We start from the raw sequence: 16,388 nt of genomic DNA, 5'->3' as shown, positions 1-16,388 counted from the left end.
AACATGTCCGAAAGCTGATTTATGAAGTGACCCGTTTAGTGTCAAGCGCCACTATTCCTGCGCGTGAGTCACTCGCGCCACTACTGTCACCATTGTTTAACCATCTGTCATATATTATACTAGCCGATGCCCGCGACTTCGCCCGCGTGGATTTAGGTTTTTTGAAATCCCGTGGGAACTCTTTGATTTTCCGGGATAAAAAGTAGCCTATGTGCTAATCCAGGATATTATCTATCTCCATTCCAAATTTCAGCCAAATCCGTCCAGTAGTTTTTGCGTGAAGGAGTAACACACACACACACACACACACACACACACACACACACACACACACACAAACTTTCGCCTTTATAATATTAGTGTGATGTGATGACTTACACATGACATTTACATGTAACCGATCATCAGTTTTGATCTATTAGTGTGGAGTTTTTTTTTTTTTTGAGATTTTATAGGTGGCATTAGGTCGAGATGGCAATCAGGGTATGAAGCGGGGGGGACGCCCCGCATATCACCCGTGTTATCCCGCACCGTGTTAGTGCGGGGGTTGTGCGTGTTTGCGGGGCGTCCCCACCCCCAATTGCCATCTCGACCTGTCGCGAACTATAGGTATTTTGGGTGTGGTGCAACGTACGAGAAAACTATTAAGTACCTATACTACTCATTTTATGAATTGATTGAATGATTCGCATTTATAATATGACTTGCTTATTCCAGCGACTTCGTCCGCGTGGACTACACAAATTTCAAACCCCTATTTCCTCCTTCCCTTCCTTTCCTTCCTTCAAAATCCTTTCTTACCGAATGTCTACGTCATAATAGCTATTTGCATACCGAATTTCAGCCCGATGCGTCCAGTAGTTTGAGCTATGCGTTGATAGATCAGTCAGTAAGTCAATTAATCAGCTTTTCCTTTTATATATTTACGAAGTATAGATATTGGATATGGACAGCTATATTAGAAATGTTTTACTCATACCTTTCTTGTTTAGTAGGTGGTTTTACTTTTATAACTCCAGGTGAGTCTTGTAATTCAGGTCGCCAAGTATGTCCATAAAGACGACATAGTTCCGAAATAGCAGCCCTTTAGTGCCACCATAAACCTAGTTATTAAATTTACTGTCTACTGCGGGAGATGCATTTCGTTAGTAACTGTTAGTAAACCTAACTACATACATGTATTTAAGGACCTCTTTGACATTAATGGATTAAGAGCCGGCGCGTACCAGACCTTCGTTATTTTATAAAAGCTTAAAGTTTCTCTACGTATTATCCCAAACAAAGGGAGGAAATATCAACGACTATGCAGTTTGGATCATGGTGGCTTTGGGAGATAACAGGTAATAAAGTGTAAAAAAATCTTACGTCGTCTATCTTATCTTACTAATATTATAAAGGAGAAAGTTTGTATGTGTGTGTGTGTGTGTATGTTTGTTACTCCTTCACGCAAAAACTACTGGACGGATTGGGCTGAAATTTAGAATGGAGATAGATTATACCCTGGACTAGCACATAGGCTACTTTTTATCCCGGAAAATCAAAGAGTTCCCACGGGAATTTTAAAAAACCTACATCCACGCGAACGAAGTCGCGGGCATCAGCTAGTGTATTTATATAATGAATGGATAGATTTATTGTAACGCTCGTATAAAGTTATAAATCTAGTAGGAATGCGCTATATTTATAAACAGAACATCAATCTTTTCCCGAATACCTACTTAGGATAGTTAAAACATCATCAGGGCATTAATTCTCTCGCATGTCATCCGCACCAAGATCATTAGACCCATAGCTCTAAACAACTGAACAAACTACAAAGATTTGACTGAAAACCGCCTTGATTAAAGATATTTAAGCGTTATATATTTGCACAGAGAGGATAATGTCTTAAAGGACAGAATTAATCTTGGTAAATATATAACAGGAAAAGCTGACGGATTGATCTATCAACGCACAGCTCAAACTACTGGACGGATCGGGCTGAAATTTGACATGCAGCCCGGCTACCATGGGCAGTAGATAAAAATTATATCCCCGATTATATCCACTGATTTCTATGACATCAGTGGATATAATCGGGGGATATAATTTTTATCTACTGCACATGCTAACCGGGCAGATAGACTATTACGTAGACATCCGCTATGAAAGGATTTTTGATAATTCAGCTCCTAAGGGGGTAAAATAGGTGTTTGAAATTTTTGTAGTCCACGCGGACGAAGTGAAAACACTTTCTAGCTATTCAGTCAAGTTTTAATTTCTTAGCTTTAACCTATCTAAAATTATTTTTAACTTTAATATTATTTACATAAAATGTTACTGATAGCTGCTCTACCTTAATGCAAATCTCTTTAACTCGAGTGCTACCCTGAAACCGAATTAGAACCACGGAACTGCATGCACTTCAAAGGATTCGAGACTCTACTTCTTGTGAATACTGTAAAGAATTGTTCAAACTTTTCACCCTTTAGTAAACATCCGGTAGTAAAGAACAAAGTCTTCATTTGACTGAACGTTTGAGTGTCTTTTCTTGTCAAAAGTATATTTCAAATTCAACTGCACAATGCAGGGTGCATATACAACAATACACCTACTAGTTTTTAGGGCTCCGTACCTCAAAACGAAAAACGGAAGTTATAGGATCACTTTGTTGTCTGTCTGTCTGTCGTGTCTGTCAAGAAAACCTATAGGATACTTTCCGTTGACCTAAAATCATGAAAGACAGGTAAGTAGGTCTTATAGTACTAAGGATTAAATCCGAAAACCGTGAATTTGTTGTTAAGTACATCACAAAAAAAAAATTAAAATTATTAAAATAGTTACTATTTTCAATTTTCGAAGTAAAATAACTATACCAAGAGAGGTACCATAATATGAAAGGGCTTTTACCTGTACATTCTAAAAAAGATTTTCAATTAGTTTTATGCATAATAATTATAGATTTATCGTGCAAAATGTCGTAAAAAATACCCGAGTACGGAACCCTCGGTGCGCGAGGCTGACTCGCACTTGGCCGGTTTTTGTTCGCGATTTCACTGCTGTGAAACTCGCTTAGTTTCGCATCTCATCATGATGAACTCTTCATTGGCCCACTACTGAGCCGGGTTTCCTATCAGAATCAGAAGGTTTTAAGTCGTTCTATATTGGAATTTTAGTCGTTCGGTCCATATTGGACCAGCATGGCAAACTTCACACACCTTTGAGAATACATAGTATGGAGATCTGTCAGGAATACAGGTCTCCTCACAATGTTTTCTTCACCGTTAAAGCACTTAGGTATAGATACTTGTACTTTTAGTTAGAGGTACCCGGGATCGAACCCAAGACCTCCGACTATGCGGCCGACGCAGCCGACGCGTTAACTACTAGGTTATCACCGCTTTTTTCTCAAAATCATCAGCGAATGATAAATAATACATTTAAATGCTTCAGTTACGGTGTTTCTACGACGCGGCATTGAAAACGAAACGAAAAAAGAATCTATAATAACACAATTTCAGCGTAAGTACAAAATGCACTAAGGTACTAGAGGTAAGTAAAACTACAGCAATCATAACGGTAAGGCAAATCAACGCAACTGCAACTGGAAAGACAAAAGGCACTGGTGCCTGAAATTATCAACAACAATCAAAAGTACCCCGACAAACTGCCACCGGCGGGCTACTTCTCCATAGTCTTCTGGGCCGGCCGTGCGTGACGATCTCTACGCATTCCGATAAGGCACAGTTTTATTAACCCTTCAAGTTTCAACACGAATCGCAAAAACACTAGTCTTCAAACCACTTGGTCATCACTCCGGTGATTAAAAAAAAAGAAGAAAAGTAATGTCACATTCACTAGATAATTCGAAATCGAATTCGATTCGTATTTTTTTATGGATTTTCTGATCAGCGGTCGACGCGCGCGCAGTGCCCGCGAGCTACGACTTACTGACTGTGTTAACGCAACGTGCGCGTGCGTGCAGTTTACAGGGGGATTGTAATTTCACGTGGAGACCAGCGCCTCCCAAACTTTTAAGGCAACGGAACACTCGATAACTCATACACTCCTACCTTTTATGGAACTATCTTATGGAACCTCACAATGTTGCTTAGCTTGAATATTAGGGTAGCAAACACGCATTTTTTTTCTTTTATTTATAAAATTAGCCTAGTGGAAGGAGGTACGTTCATAATTTAACATGGTGCGCTGTAGAGAAAAGGCATTGGTGCCTGAAAATTATCAACAATCAAAAGTACCCCGAGAAACTGCCACGGTGGGTTACCTACTTCTCCATGGTCAGTAGACCATTCGTTTATTTTAACCGACTTCAAAAAAAGGTGGAGGTTCTCTATTCGACTATGTTTTTTTTATAATGTATTTTCCGATGCGCGGTCGACGCGCGCAGTGCCCGCGAGCTGCGACTTACTGACTGTGTTGTGTGTGTGCAGTTTACAGTGGGGTTGTAAATTCACGTGGACACCAGCGCCTCCCAAACTTTTAAGGCAACGGAAATCTCTTTCTTTTTATGGAACTTCACAATATTGCTCAGTACGAACGTATAGGTATTTCTTTTTTTAAATATAATCAGCCTAAAAAGTTACTCTTTTTTTATAGAATCCTCAAATACTATAGAACACAAACACCAGGGAGCGAACGCGTTTTTCCCCGGGTAAGTAGGTGCGTTTATAATTTTATGTTGTGCTCTGTACAGTATAGACCAGCTGTTCTTGGCAACAGAGCACTCAATAACCCTTTCTTTTTTTTGGAACCCCACTATACTTGCCTAGAAGATGCCTATTTAAGATGCCTGCATTGAACTGATGATAATGGACCTTAGCTAAATACTAAGGTGTGATGAAGAAGAGAATCATAAAAATAATTTAAGTACATGGATTCGATGTAGATGTAAGTCAAGACAAGTATCTTATATGTAAACGCATCATGTGTAACGAAGTGGCACGTAGACGCATATTAGATTACTGTACAACTTGATAGGGTAGGTCATGATGTAATGTGTTATAAATTATAATACTGAGGACATGAGTAGGAAACAACGTGCCCTAACAAAAGGTAATCAACAATAACAAATGCATATTATTATATTTCATAATTATTCTGATACTAGCCGATGCCCGCGACTTCGCCCGCGTGGATTTAGGTTTTTCGAAATCCCGTGGGATTTTCCGGGATAAAAAGTAGCCTATGTGCTAATCCAGGATATTATCTATCTCCACTCCAAATTTCAGCCAAATCCGTCTGGTAGTTTTTGCGTGAAGGAGTAACAAACATACACACACACACACACACACACATACAAACTTTCGCCTTTATAATATCAGTGTGATTTCAGATATGGATTATTGAACGCGATTTCGTTTGCATTGTTTTTTTTTGTTGGAAATCCTGGATAAAAGTAGGTAGTCTATGGCAGTTTTTGGGATGCAAGCTTTCTCTGTACCAAACTTCAATATTGAACGGATAAACCATGAAAAGGTTAAGACACAGATATCTTAAGACCCTACCACTGATTCGGAAAACAGCTTCTACTGAGAAGAGCCAGTGCGAGATTCGGCAGTCAATTGTGACAAATGAATATTAAGGTGACTGTAAATAAAATGTTCGTGTAATGCGTGTCAATCAGCAATTATGTTAGCAGTTTTCAAATCATCATGTATGTATATTGTATGCGCATTACAGACAAGTCACACGTGAATTAGCAAAGGCCAATAGTCTATCACTAAACAGAGCGACTAATCAGAATCGCGTAAGAAAGCGCATAACAACTCAGTTCGATGGAACCGGTGTCTACGCATTTGCATACATCACGATAGCGCGCTACTTGTAAGTCTTGTAACTTATGGACTAAGAGCCAGCGCGTGCCAGGCCTTCGTTATTTTATAAAAGCTGAAAGTGTCTCCGCGTATTGTGTCCGGCGCATGTAGGAACGATCCGCGACTATAAGGTTTGGATCATGGTGGCTTTGGGAGACAACAGGTTATAAAGGTGTAAAAATTTTACCTCAAAGTATAAAGTCTATTTTTTTTTAGATTTTCTTCGTTATCACCCAAAGCCATTATGATCCAAACTTCATATTCGCTGATGGTTCCTCCTTGAGCTAGGAAACTTTCAGCTTTTATAAAATAACGAAGGTTCCGCACCCGTTGGCTCTCTTTCCATTATAAAAACTGGATTAGAATCAGTTGTTTTAGTAATTAGTATATTGTTAGGCCAGGTTACTTTTTTTACCAACTAATTGAATTACGAAATCATAAGAGAACTACCTCAACTTATTATGGAAAGTGCTGTCAGGAGTGATGAGCGATTCAGTAGTGGACAAACAGAAACTACGCAGACGAAGTCGCGTGCAACAGCTTATCCACACTAATATTATAAATACGAAAGTGTGTATGTCTGTCTATCTGCTACTTTTTTACAGCCCAACAGTTAAAACCGATTCTGACGAAATTTAGTACTTACAGAGTTAGCTTATATCCCGGCCCCCGGGGACGGACCTAGGCTACTTTTGATCCCGGAAAATCAAAGAGTTCCCCCGGGATTCCTTCCATCCGCTTAATCGATTTGTATGAAATTTGGAACCGAGGTAGATTGCATCCCGGAAATTGATATAGGCAAGTTTTTATCCCGGAAAATCAAAGAGTACCTATGGAATAAAATAAAACGAAATCTAAGCGGACGAAGTCGCGGGCATCATCTAATACGAAATATTTTCACATGATATGATTCTCAAATTAAATAAATAAGAAAGAGCAATAAAATTGTACGCGCAGTGTACAGTGATTAGCAATTAGCATAAGAAAAGAAAGTTTAGCGTCACTGCAGCAGTCTGCAAAGTTAATGAGATGACGGCTACAAACTAGACTAGACAGCGAGATTATGTTTTAGAATTAGATATGGATCGGTGATTTTACTCATTAAATAAACGTTTAAAAAATAATTCATGCAGCGATAAGTCTATAAACGTCTTTGATTTCATACAAAAATTAAGTTTTATCTGACTACACAATGTGGATAATTCTGTTGTTGTAATCTCTAATCTAAACCAAAATGACAGATCTAAATATATTGCCATTCTTTTCATAATGCTGCGGAAAAACGTCCCAGTAAACGCAGTGTGAGATTTCCAGTCCGCTGGGCTATTTTATTTACAAAGGTAGTGGTGAAGTGGGTGGATGAGGAAGGCGAAGAACGATGTGTGGAGATGCTGCATTATACAAATTTACAGGGACAATATTTTAATATAGGCCTCATAAGAAAGCTCAGAGCCACTCAGCAGGTAAAGGAAAGAGCAATGATCGGAGTTTCTCTACAGAATCAAATCAGAAATGAGCAGGACCATAGAAAAACCAGAGTGACCGGCATAGATTAATAAATTGAAACATTGCGAACCTGAAATATGGCAATTTCGAAGAACCGTTAGAGGTCCTAACTCCTAAGGCGCTGGAACGACCTCACAGGCTCACGAAGCGAAGAACGATGTGAGGAGATGCTGCATTATACTAATTTACAGAGACAATATTTTAATATTGGCCTCATGAGAAAGCTCACGGTCACTCAGCAGGTAAAGGAAAGAGCTGAACGAATGCTCGGAGTTCCTCTACGTAATCAAATCAGAAATGAGCAGGACCATAGAAAAACCAGAGTAACCGACATAGATTAATGAATTGCATCATTGCGAACCTGAAATATGGCAATTTCGAAGAACCGGTAGAGGTCCTAACTCCTAAGGCGCTGGAACGACCTCACAGGCTCACGCCTGAAAGCGCAGCGTCTAGGCAGGCATTCAAGCCGCGGTGGATTCATGTGGCGAAGACTGTGGTGGCGTGTAAGCCCCTATAAAAGACCTATTTCTATCCAGCAATGTATATTTATTTATTGATGGACGACGACAACAACAATTTAATACCTACGTAGTAACGTCATGTTAATCACACTAATATTATAAAGTTTTAAGATTAGAAATGTTTATTAGAAAGTTTGTGTGTATGTATGTGTGTATGGTTGTTACTCTGTGACGCAAAAACTACTGGACGGATTTGCTTGAAAGGAATGGAGATAGATTATACTCTGGATTAACACAATGGCTACTTTTATCCCGGAAAATCAAAGAGTTCCCACGGGATTTCTAACAACCTATATCCAAGTGAACGAAGACGCGGGCATCAGCTAGTAAATAATATTCTAGCGCTAAAAAACGTTAAGTTTAATGGAGCAAGGATAAGGTTTAGTGAGTTGGAAACTTCGATCGACGAAGATAATCACGAAGCAGAAGGAAATAGCTTGCGAAACGATGTACGATGAAATATGGCGCGCGAAGATCTACCTATGTGTACTACGCGTTACTGAATAATACAATATAACACGCACAGGCAATACATCAAATACTGCTGATTAATGGATAATAAGGTTAATTTAAACAAATAGTTTCACAGACAAAACTTTTTAAAACACCGCAATACATTAGTACAAACTCGACTACCCTGCCACATACTTTTAGAGTTTTTATTCCCAGCATCCATCTGCATCATCAGGCTTTTAACACTTTTCAAAAGTACTTATGAAAACAACACAAACGAATCCGTATTCAACTTCGTGCTGTAAGCCAGCAAAGAGTTCCCATGTCCACCTCTCAACTCCGTCATCATCCTTATCTTATCGTTAGGTTAGGTAGGCCGCCAAGTTGTACCTGCCTATATTTTTGTTTTGCTTTGTATGTGTTTTTCCTGTACTAATATTGTGATGTACAATAAAAGTATACTCATTTAATCAATAAAGTGCAAGGGTTGTAGTATGTTATGCAAGTTTCAAAGTTACACAGGTTAAAATATTACCATATAACTATACTCTTTATCAGAAAACTGGCAAACCAGACACAGGAATTGAGATTCCAAAATGATGTACAAGAAGAAATATTTTCCTTGTGAGTGTCTATAACAGTTCAGTGACTAAGCTATTCAGACAGAAGCCAGGGATCATGGTGTCACTGCAATTAATCACTATCATCGTGATCCAAATACTGTTGACGGATAGTATTAACCAGTGTCGTGGTGTCACATGCGTTGCATTTGTTCGTTACATGCTAATGGAGTTGCGTCACCCACTTTCAAAGAAATAACCTTCAAACCAAGAGTGAATAGGCATCTTCTAGGCAAACGCACTCCAACTCGACCTCATCATTGCTCTGTATCTCAGGTATAATTGCCCATCACTTTTATGTAGAACACTGCGTTCTACATAAAAGTGTTCGGTACGTACCTATATCTTAGTACGACGGTATGGAACCCTTTGTGTGCGAATCCGACTCGCATTTGGCCGTTTTTTTATTCTGGTACAAGTTAGTCCTTGACTGCAATCTGATGGTAAGTGATGATGCAGTTTTCGATGGAAGCGGACTAAATTAGCAGAGGTATGGCAGTTTCATTAAACCCATACCCCTGACCTGATCGGTTTCTACAGCATCGTACCGGAACGCTAAATCGCTTGGTTGTACGGCTTTGCTTTGTGTCACATGCGTTGTAGTTGTTCGTTACATGCTAATGTAGTTGCGTCATCACTTTCAAAGAAATTAATCGCCGCGTTAAACGAATAATGGACCTACCCGACCGTGGTGAATGGACAAGAAATAACAATTAATTGTGTCTATTACTTATAAAGTAACAGTTAAGGAAGAACTACCTTATCAAAACCTGAATGAAGATTCCTATAATTCAGGATAATTATACAAGTTTAACGGTGAAGGAAAATACCGAGAGGAAATCTGCATGTCTGAGTTTTTCAAAATGTTCTCAAAGATGTGTGAAGTCTACCAACCAACGGAGTTATGGAGAAAAATCGCTGAAAAAAATGCTTCGAATTGAGAACTGCCATCTTTCTTGAAGTCGGTCAAAAAATAACATAACAATGGCCAAGATTGTGGTGAATCTCACAAAGTCACTTTCATTACAACCTTTAACCTACAATGATATCGATTTAATTTTGGCAATGAACTACAGTTCTAAATCTATACGCTATTGTGGATTATTCTCTGACATAATATATATTCTACTGCGACAAGGAAACGCTGCGTTTCCGTTTTAGTTTTTGTAGAGCGTAAAATAAGCAACATCCATATATTATACTTAAATGGGAAAGTGTGTCCGTCTGTCTGCTAGCTTTTAACGGCTCAACAGATTGATCGATTATGATGAAATTTGGTACAGACTTAGCTTACGTCCCGGGGACGGACATAGGCCTTACTTTTTATTCCGGAAAATCAAAGAGTTTCTACGCGATTCTTAAAGACCCATCCGTTTAACCGGTTTACATGGTTACAGTGATAGCTTGAATCTCGGAAATTGATATAGGCTACTTTTTATCCCGGGAAATAAAAGGATTTCCACGGGATTTAAAAAAAAAACTAAATTCACGCGGACGAACTGGTGGGCATCATCTACTTTTCACATAAATCAGGAAAGGTTCATTAGTGACGACCTCTCTAGCGCAGTGGTGAGCGCTGTGGTCTTATTAGTAAGAGGCCACGGGTTCGATTCTCGGCAGGTGAAATTTATAATTTTATAATTTCTAAAATTTCTCTGGTGGCTAGTTAGCAATCGCTTAGCGTCACGGCAAAGCCGTGACGCTAAGCGATTTATGTTTCGTTACGATGCCGTGTAGAAACTGCAGGGGGTATCATGGGTTTATTAAAAACTGCCATACCCCTTCCAAGTTAGCCCACTTCCATCTTAGACAGCATCATCACTTGTCACCAGGTGAGATTGCAGTCAAGGGCTAACTTATATCTGAATTTCAAAAAATCTTTGTAGAGCATAAAATAAGCGACATTGTCAAATAAATCAAGAAGGGTTTATTCGAAAGCAGTCTGAAATTTCCTATTATGTAAATCTTAAACAACTTGTGTATCTGATAAGGTATCTTGTTAACCTTGTGCCAATTTAATCCTACCTAGTTATTCGTGTTCGTAAAATTCTGTATATTTTTTTTGTACCTAGATTTTTCATTGCAAGAGGTGACCTTCGTGTCATTGATAATATCATATTTACGCTATAAACTTACTCTGAGTATTAGCGAATTACTTACTCGGCAATCTATCTACATATAAATAGACTTGTCCTGAGGCCTGACTGACTGACTGATTAAAGACGGGTTAGATCCCGTTGAGTTCTTAGGTATATAGATAGTGAAGATATTCATCAGGTCTTCACCAGGGATCAACCTGACGATACATCCTTTCAATAAAATAAAAAATAAAAAAATCGATTCACATTTGACGGAGTTACGGAGTACCTAACACAACGAAAAAAAGTACGCATCAATTTAGAACCATCTCTTTTTTTAAGTTAATAAGAGTTAGGTGACCCGAAGAGGCACGAAATTGGCAACTCTGGAAAAATTGGAGAGAGGCCTTGCCCAGTCATAGGACAGACAGTATAAGTTAATTTAGAATAGACTAGAGGATGCCCGTGACTTCGTCCACGTGGATTTAGGTTTTACAAATTCAGTGGGAACTCTTTGATCTTCCGGGATCAAAAGTATCATACGTCCTTCCCCGGGATGCAAGCTATCTCTGTACCAAATTTCATCAAAGTCAGTTAAACGGGTGGGCCGTGGATAGCTAGCAGCCAGACAGACAGACACACTTTCGCATTTATAATATTGCGACGGTTTAAGTATCTATTAAATATGTACTGGAAATTAGAAGTTTACTAAGCCAAAGTATTCAGCAAATGCATTTTCCATTATGTCATCAAACCGCAAACAATTCTGCAGACCGTCAAACACGCCGCAGATTTCAAAAGCTTTTGTCTCACAAAGACGGAAGCGTTTCTGTTTGCGTTCCTAACTACAATCAAGCCACACCATACCCAATACATCAAAAGAGCCAAACGTACTGTATACCTCGGAATGTTCCTCGAAAAAAATATCCTGTAAACAACTAAGCTCTTTATACTAAGCTTACTCAAACTGCGCAAGTTGAGTCCACTGCATAGAAAACAATATGTAAATTCGCTTATAAAAATATAACACTTGTCACTGGCACTGAAAACGCTTTTATATAACAAAGATTCCTTTCAACGTAGTTAACCACTGAAGCTAGTAACGCGAAATTATTCCTTTTCATTAATCCTCCAGCATTCCTTCACAGAGAAGGGAAGAGTGGATTTGTTTTCACTTTTTTTTTTACTTTTTTAATTTTCCGGGTACGCGTCCGGGCCACGCCGGCGAGGCGACTGGAAGGATCGAACGCAAAACTGGGGGAGGCTGCGTGTTTGCGCATGGCAAGCCATTCTCTACTCCATACCTGCAGTATACGGTGCTATTTCCATCGGAATATTAGCTGCTGTACGAAAACAACGCAACCCCACCCCTAAATGGAAAAGCTGCACGCAGCGCTCGCCTCTGCCGAATGATGCGACCACTGGGTCCGAAAAATATTTGGAAGTGTGCTTGTGATTTGTTATGTTTTGTTTTAGGTTGGTTCTATCAAAGTATGGGACCACTAGGACAAAGTTTATTTAATCGAAGGGTGAGTTTATTCTATTTCATATTAGCTATTCCTTCGGATATAGAGGGTGTTGAATTGCAACTTTACTCTTTGCCAAAGTCTTCTTCTAGTCTCCTGGAAACTGCCTCAAATGACGTAATTAAAAGAGTGTTAAGATTGAAATGTTGGAGAATCAAGACTCAAATATTGTATGTGCTGCGTTTGTGTCAGATACGCGTCTGCGTCTGTGTGCTCTGTGTATGTGTGGATAGCATATTCTACTAAGATAGTAGGTACAATATAAGGTTAGCCCCGTTCACAATCTGCCATATACAGTGCATGAAAATACAATAAAATAAATAAATGTAGTTCAAAGTGTGTTAAGATCGAAAAGTTGGAGAGTCAGAGCTCAGATATTTGAATGTGCTACGGCTGGCTCAGCTGATTCCTAGTTCAATGTCTACTCCTTTACATGTTCCTTGGTGAGTGCTGACAATCGATCATGTCTTATACTTACAAGAGCATAAGCTCCATCCGTGTCAATTAAGTTTGAGCTTTATACAAAGTGGTTAAAGTGCGTTATTGTTTGCGGGGAATATTGGCGTGATAATTTAGGGATGGGGTAGGGTCGGTGTTGAATGGATGTATTGGATAGAGGGCGTTGTTTGATATGGCGGTCTGTTACCGGGCCGCTGTCGATGAAACCGCTTTGGTGAATATCGATATGAGGAACCTTATATAGCTTTTTAATATCAAGATGAGCCTTTTAATGTAGAAAGGTTTCTTGGATAACATTAAAGAAATTAATCAGAATATGAGCGTGCAAATGTAATAATTGTAAGTTAATTCATTGCCGACTTTACATAACATGGCATTATATTGTAAATTGAATCTTTTAAAAGAACAACCACCGAATTTCTTGCTGCTTCTTCTCGGTTGAAAAGGTATAAAATATTTTTATATAGTCTAAAGCTGAACGGTCTAAAATGTCGAGAAACTAATTTCTTGCCACTAATTTCGTAATGTAAATTCCGCTTAACAACAATCTCATAACTTTCGGTTTATTTACTTTACTTGACCGTAGACTATTTAATTTTAATTCCAACTTGATACATCCACGCGTTCTTGAGAAAAACTTGGCAGACAGACGTACAAACAGCAGAAGTGAGCCTATAAAGGTTCCTTTCTTCCTTGAGGTCGGTACGAAACCGTGAAAAATGAGTAATACACCAGTCTAAGCGCAGAGGCGAGGCGCCTCGTGGGCGGAAACCCAAGTATGCACGTTGCACAATCGATACTATATCTCGCAGCTTACCAAATTGTTCCTTCAATATTGTTATTGATCTATCAAAAGCTTTGAACACATGGAGCATGCTGATATTAGGATATTACAACTTGCATTAAGCACCTACAATAGGTAGCTACTACTCGCGAACTTATGCCCCGATACGACAAATTGTATGTGGGTGGTCAATTTCTTGACAATAAGGGTTTGGAAAAAAGTTTTTGCAGAAAAAAGCTTTCAAAATGTGTATCTACAGAAAAATGCTTAAGATCACCTGGACCAGCTTTACACCAAACACAAGGTACTGGAATTGGTGCACAAAGAGAGAATTCATGCCCACCATCATGCGAAGGAAGCTTGCTTTCTTTGTATATTTACAGAGAGGAGTCCAATTCTCATTCCGAAGATTAGTGCAGGAAGGTAGAATTGAAAGCAAAAGGGCTCCAGCAGGTCACCAAAGACGCAAATGGTTGGACGATATAAGGGCTGGACAGGGCTAAGGCTGAGATCTATAGAGCGCACTTTGACTTTGCTCAGACTTAAGACACTGTTAAAACGAGACAGCGTTATACCGCCGGTATAAATCTGTCTCGATTTAACTGAATTTTAACTCTAAGCAAAGTCAAAGAGGTCTATAGATTTCAACCTTAGTTACCTGAAGTCAAAAGAGGCGGCTTTAGGTAGGGAAGCTTTTCGAATGATGATCGCAAAACTTTGTTTCGAAGAAGGCACGCGATGATGATGAAGTAAAATAAAAGCTGTAGGTAAGTGATAAAAAAGTGAGTAATATGCTGGCATTGATCTCTCGATGCAGAGAAGAGGCGCCCCGTGGGCGGAAGACTGCCCAATCGATACCATGCACTCACAGCCTTACTTCATATCCACTCTATATTGTTGTCGACCTTCAAAAGCTTTGTAGACATGGAGACTGCTGATAACATCGATAAAGGTATTGATATTCAATGGCAAATCTGCTGTGTTCATTGACATATTACTATAGACATTTACGTTCATAATACCTACATAGCGTATATTCGTTCTTTATGACAATTAAGACAAAAGATACAAAACGCGCGAGAATAGCGCTCTACGAATGTGCACTTTAGACACTTTTCTACTTCTCTTTTACAATAATTTAATTTAATTTAATAATATCATTGGCAGTTAGTTTTCGCGGAACAACGGTAATTTTCTCGACGCCACTTTGGCGACAATTTGTTCCAAGTTCCAATCCTAGACTGTGTCTAATGGATTAGATTTTTCAATTTATTTCATTTAGGAATTCACTTTTTGCATTGGCATCGACTGAAGAAAATCTTTAAAACTTTGGAATTACTGTTTTAAGATGGCAAATACTTTTTATACCCATTATTTTGTTTAACCACTTGTTTCCTTCAAAACTTTTTGTGTGATTGTTGTGCCTGTTTCAAGTTCAGTTGGAATTTTAAATTTCTAAACCTCCGGTCTCGTATGGTGGGAGGTTTCGGCCGTGTCTAGTTACCATCCTACCGGCAAAGCCAAGCGATTTAGCGTTTCGGTACGATGCCGTGTAGAAACCAAAGAAATGTCGGAAGGTTTGATAAAAAGTGCCATACCACTTCCAGGTTAGCTTGCTTCCGTTTGCATCATTACTTACCATTTACCACCAGGTGAGATTGCAGTCAAGGACTAGCTTGTATCAGAATAAAAAATAAAAATTTGTATGCACAGAAACCTGTGGCAAATATAAGTCTATAACAATATTAATAACATAGCAAGTAATTAGTAATTACACCGTATACATTCGAGGCACGTATCTGCACAGGAAGCAGCGAATGAAGAATACAAATGGACAATGAATTTGAGCCACGGAAGCCATTGCTGTAGGTGCAATCTTATCAAACAGATCACGATCAATATGAGAGCATTCTTTTATTAGTTTGCATTGCAACGTTCTATCTTTCGGAGATGGAATTAAACTGCTTGATTCCTCTCGATGGAAAGTTTGTAGTGCAGTTTGCGTGCTTTTGCTGTTTTTAACAGCTACAGTGTGATGATCGGAATTACCTCTGATTGGGCGATACTCTCTCAATATTTATTTATTTATTATTTTAAGGTACGCCCACAGCATGTTCACAAAACACTTAAAAATACAATAGTATAGTCTTATTCAGTGTGACACACCACTTACGGGCACACACAACTCATGCAGGTAACACAATGTAATATACATGACCGATCGCATAATATTAGTACATAATAAATTTGGAAAAATTATATAGCTCCGAAGGATAATAAAAAAAAAACAAGATAATTGTATTAACAAATATTGGCGGAAATGCATATTGAAAAGTTGTAGACTGTGTCCTACCTGTGATGACATATGGAGCTGAAACTTGGACACTGGCAGTTGGCCTCGTCCACAAACTAAAAGTCACTAAACGCGCTATGGAGCGAGCTATGTTGGGTATAAAATCCGGAAAGAGGAAAATTCCCAGAAGAACAAAGCGATCTACATAGCTCAAAAGATTAGCAAACTGAAGTGGCAATGGGCAGGTCATGTTTGTCGTAGAACCGACGGCCGATGGGGCAGACGTGTTCTGGAGTGGAGACCGCTCCTGAAGAACCGATGACCTGAAGAAG

General features: G+C 39.0%; 2 protein-coding genes across 5 annotated transcripts in view; both read right to left on the bottom strand.

The window, feature by feature from the left end:
- The window catches only part of LOC123868717 (adenomatous polyposis coli protein-like), a 64,751-nt gene that overhangs the window by 43,865 nt on the left and 4,498 nt on the right, over positions 1–16,388 (bottom strand). For 2 of the 4 annotated variants that reach the window (XM_045911278.1, XM_045911281.1), the window contains exon 1: positions 3,638–3,914. The exons of 1 other annotated variant lie outside the window; for it this stretch is intronic. The gene's annotated coding sequence lies outside the window, so the exon portion shown is untranslated. Of the gene's footprint in view, positions 1–3,637; positions 3,915–11,956; positions 12,217–16,388 lie in introns of those variants that run through there. One more of the 4 variants, XM_045911280.1, reaches the window with a different exon arrangement.
- Positions 9,270–16,388, bottom strand: part of LOC123868765 (carbonic anhydrase 2-like) — a 41,038-nt gene continuing 33,919 nt past the window's right edge. The window contains exon 11 of the transcript XR_006796711.1: positions 9,270–9,283. The gene's annotated coding sequence lies outside the window, so the exon portion shown is untranslated. The remainder of the gene's footprint in view (positions 9,284–16,388) is intronic.

The sequence above is a fragment of the Maniola jurtina genome, chromosome 10 (genome assembly GCF_905333055.1).
Source record: "Maniola jurtina chromosome 10, ilManJurt1.1, whole genome shotgun sequence".
Lineage (NCBI taxonomy): Eukaryota > Metazoa > Arthropoda > Insecta > Lepidoptera > Nymphalidae > Maniola > Maniola jurtina.
The sequence above is the reverse complement of the archived record's forward strand: the minus strand, read 5'-3'. Positions and strand labels throughout refer to the sequence as shown.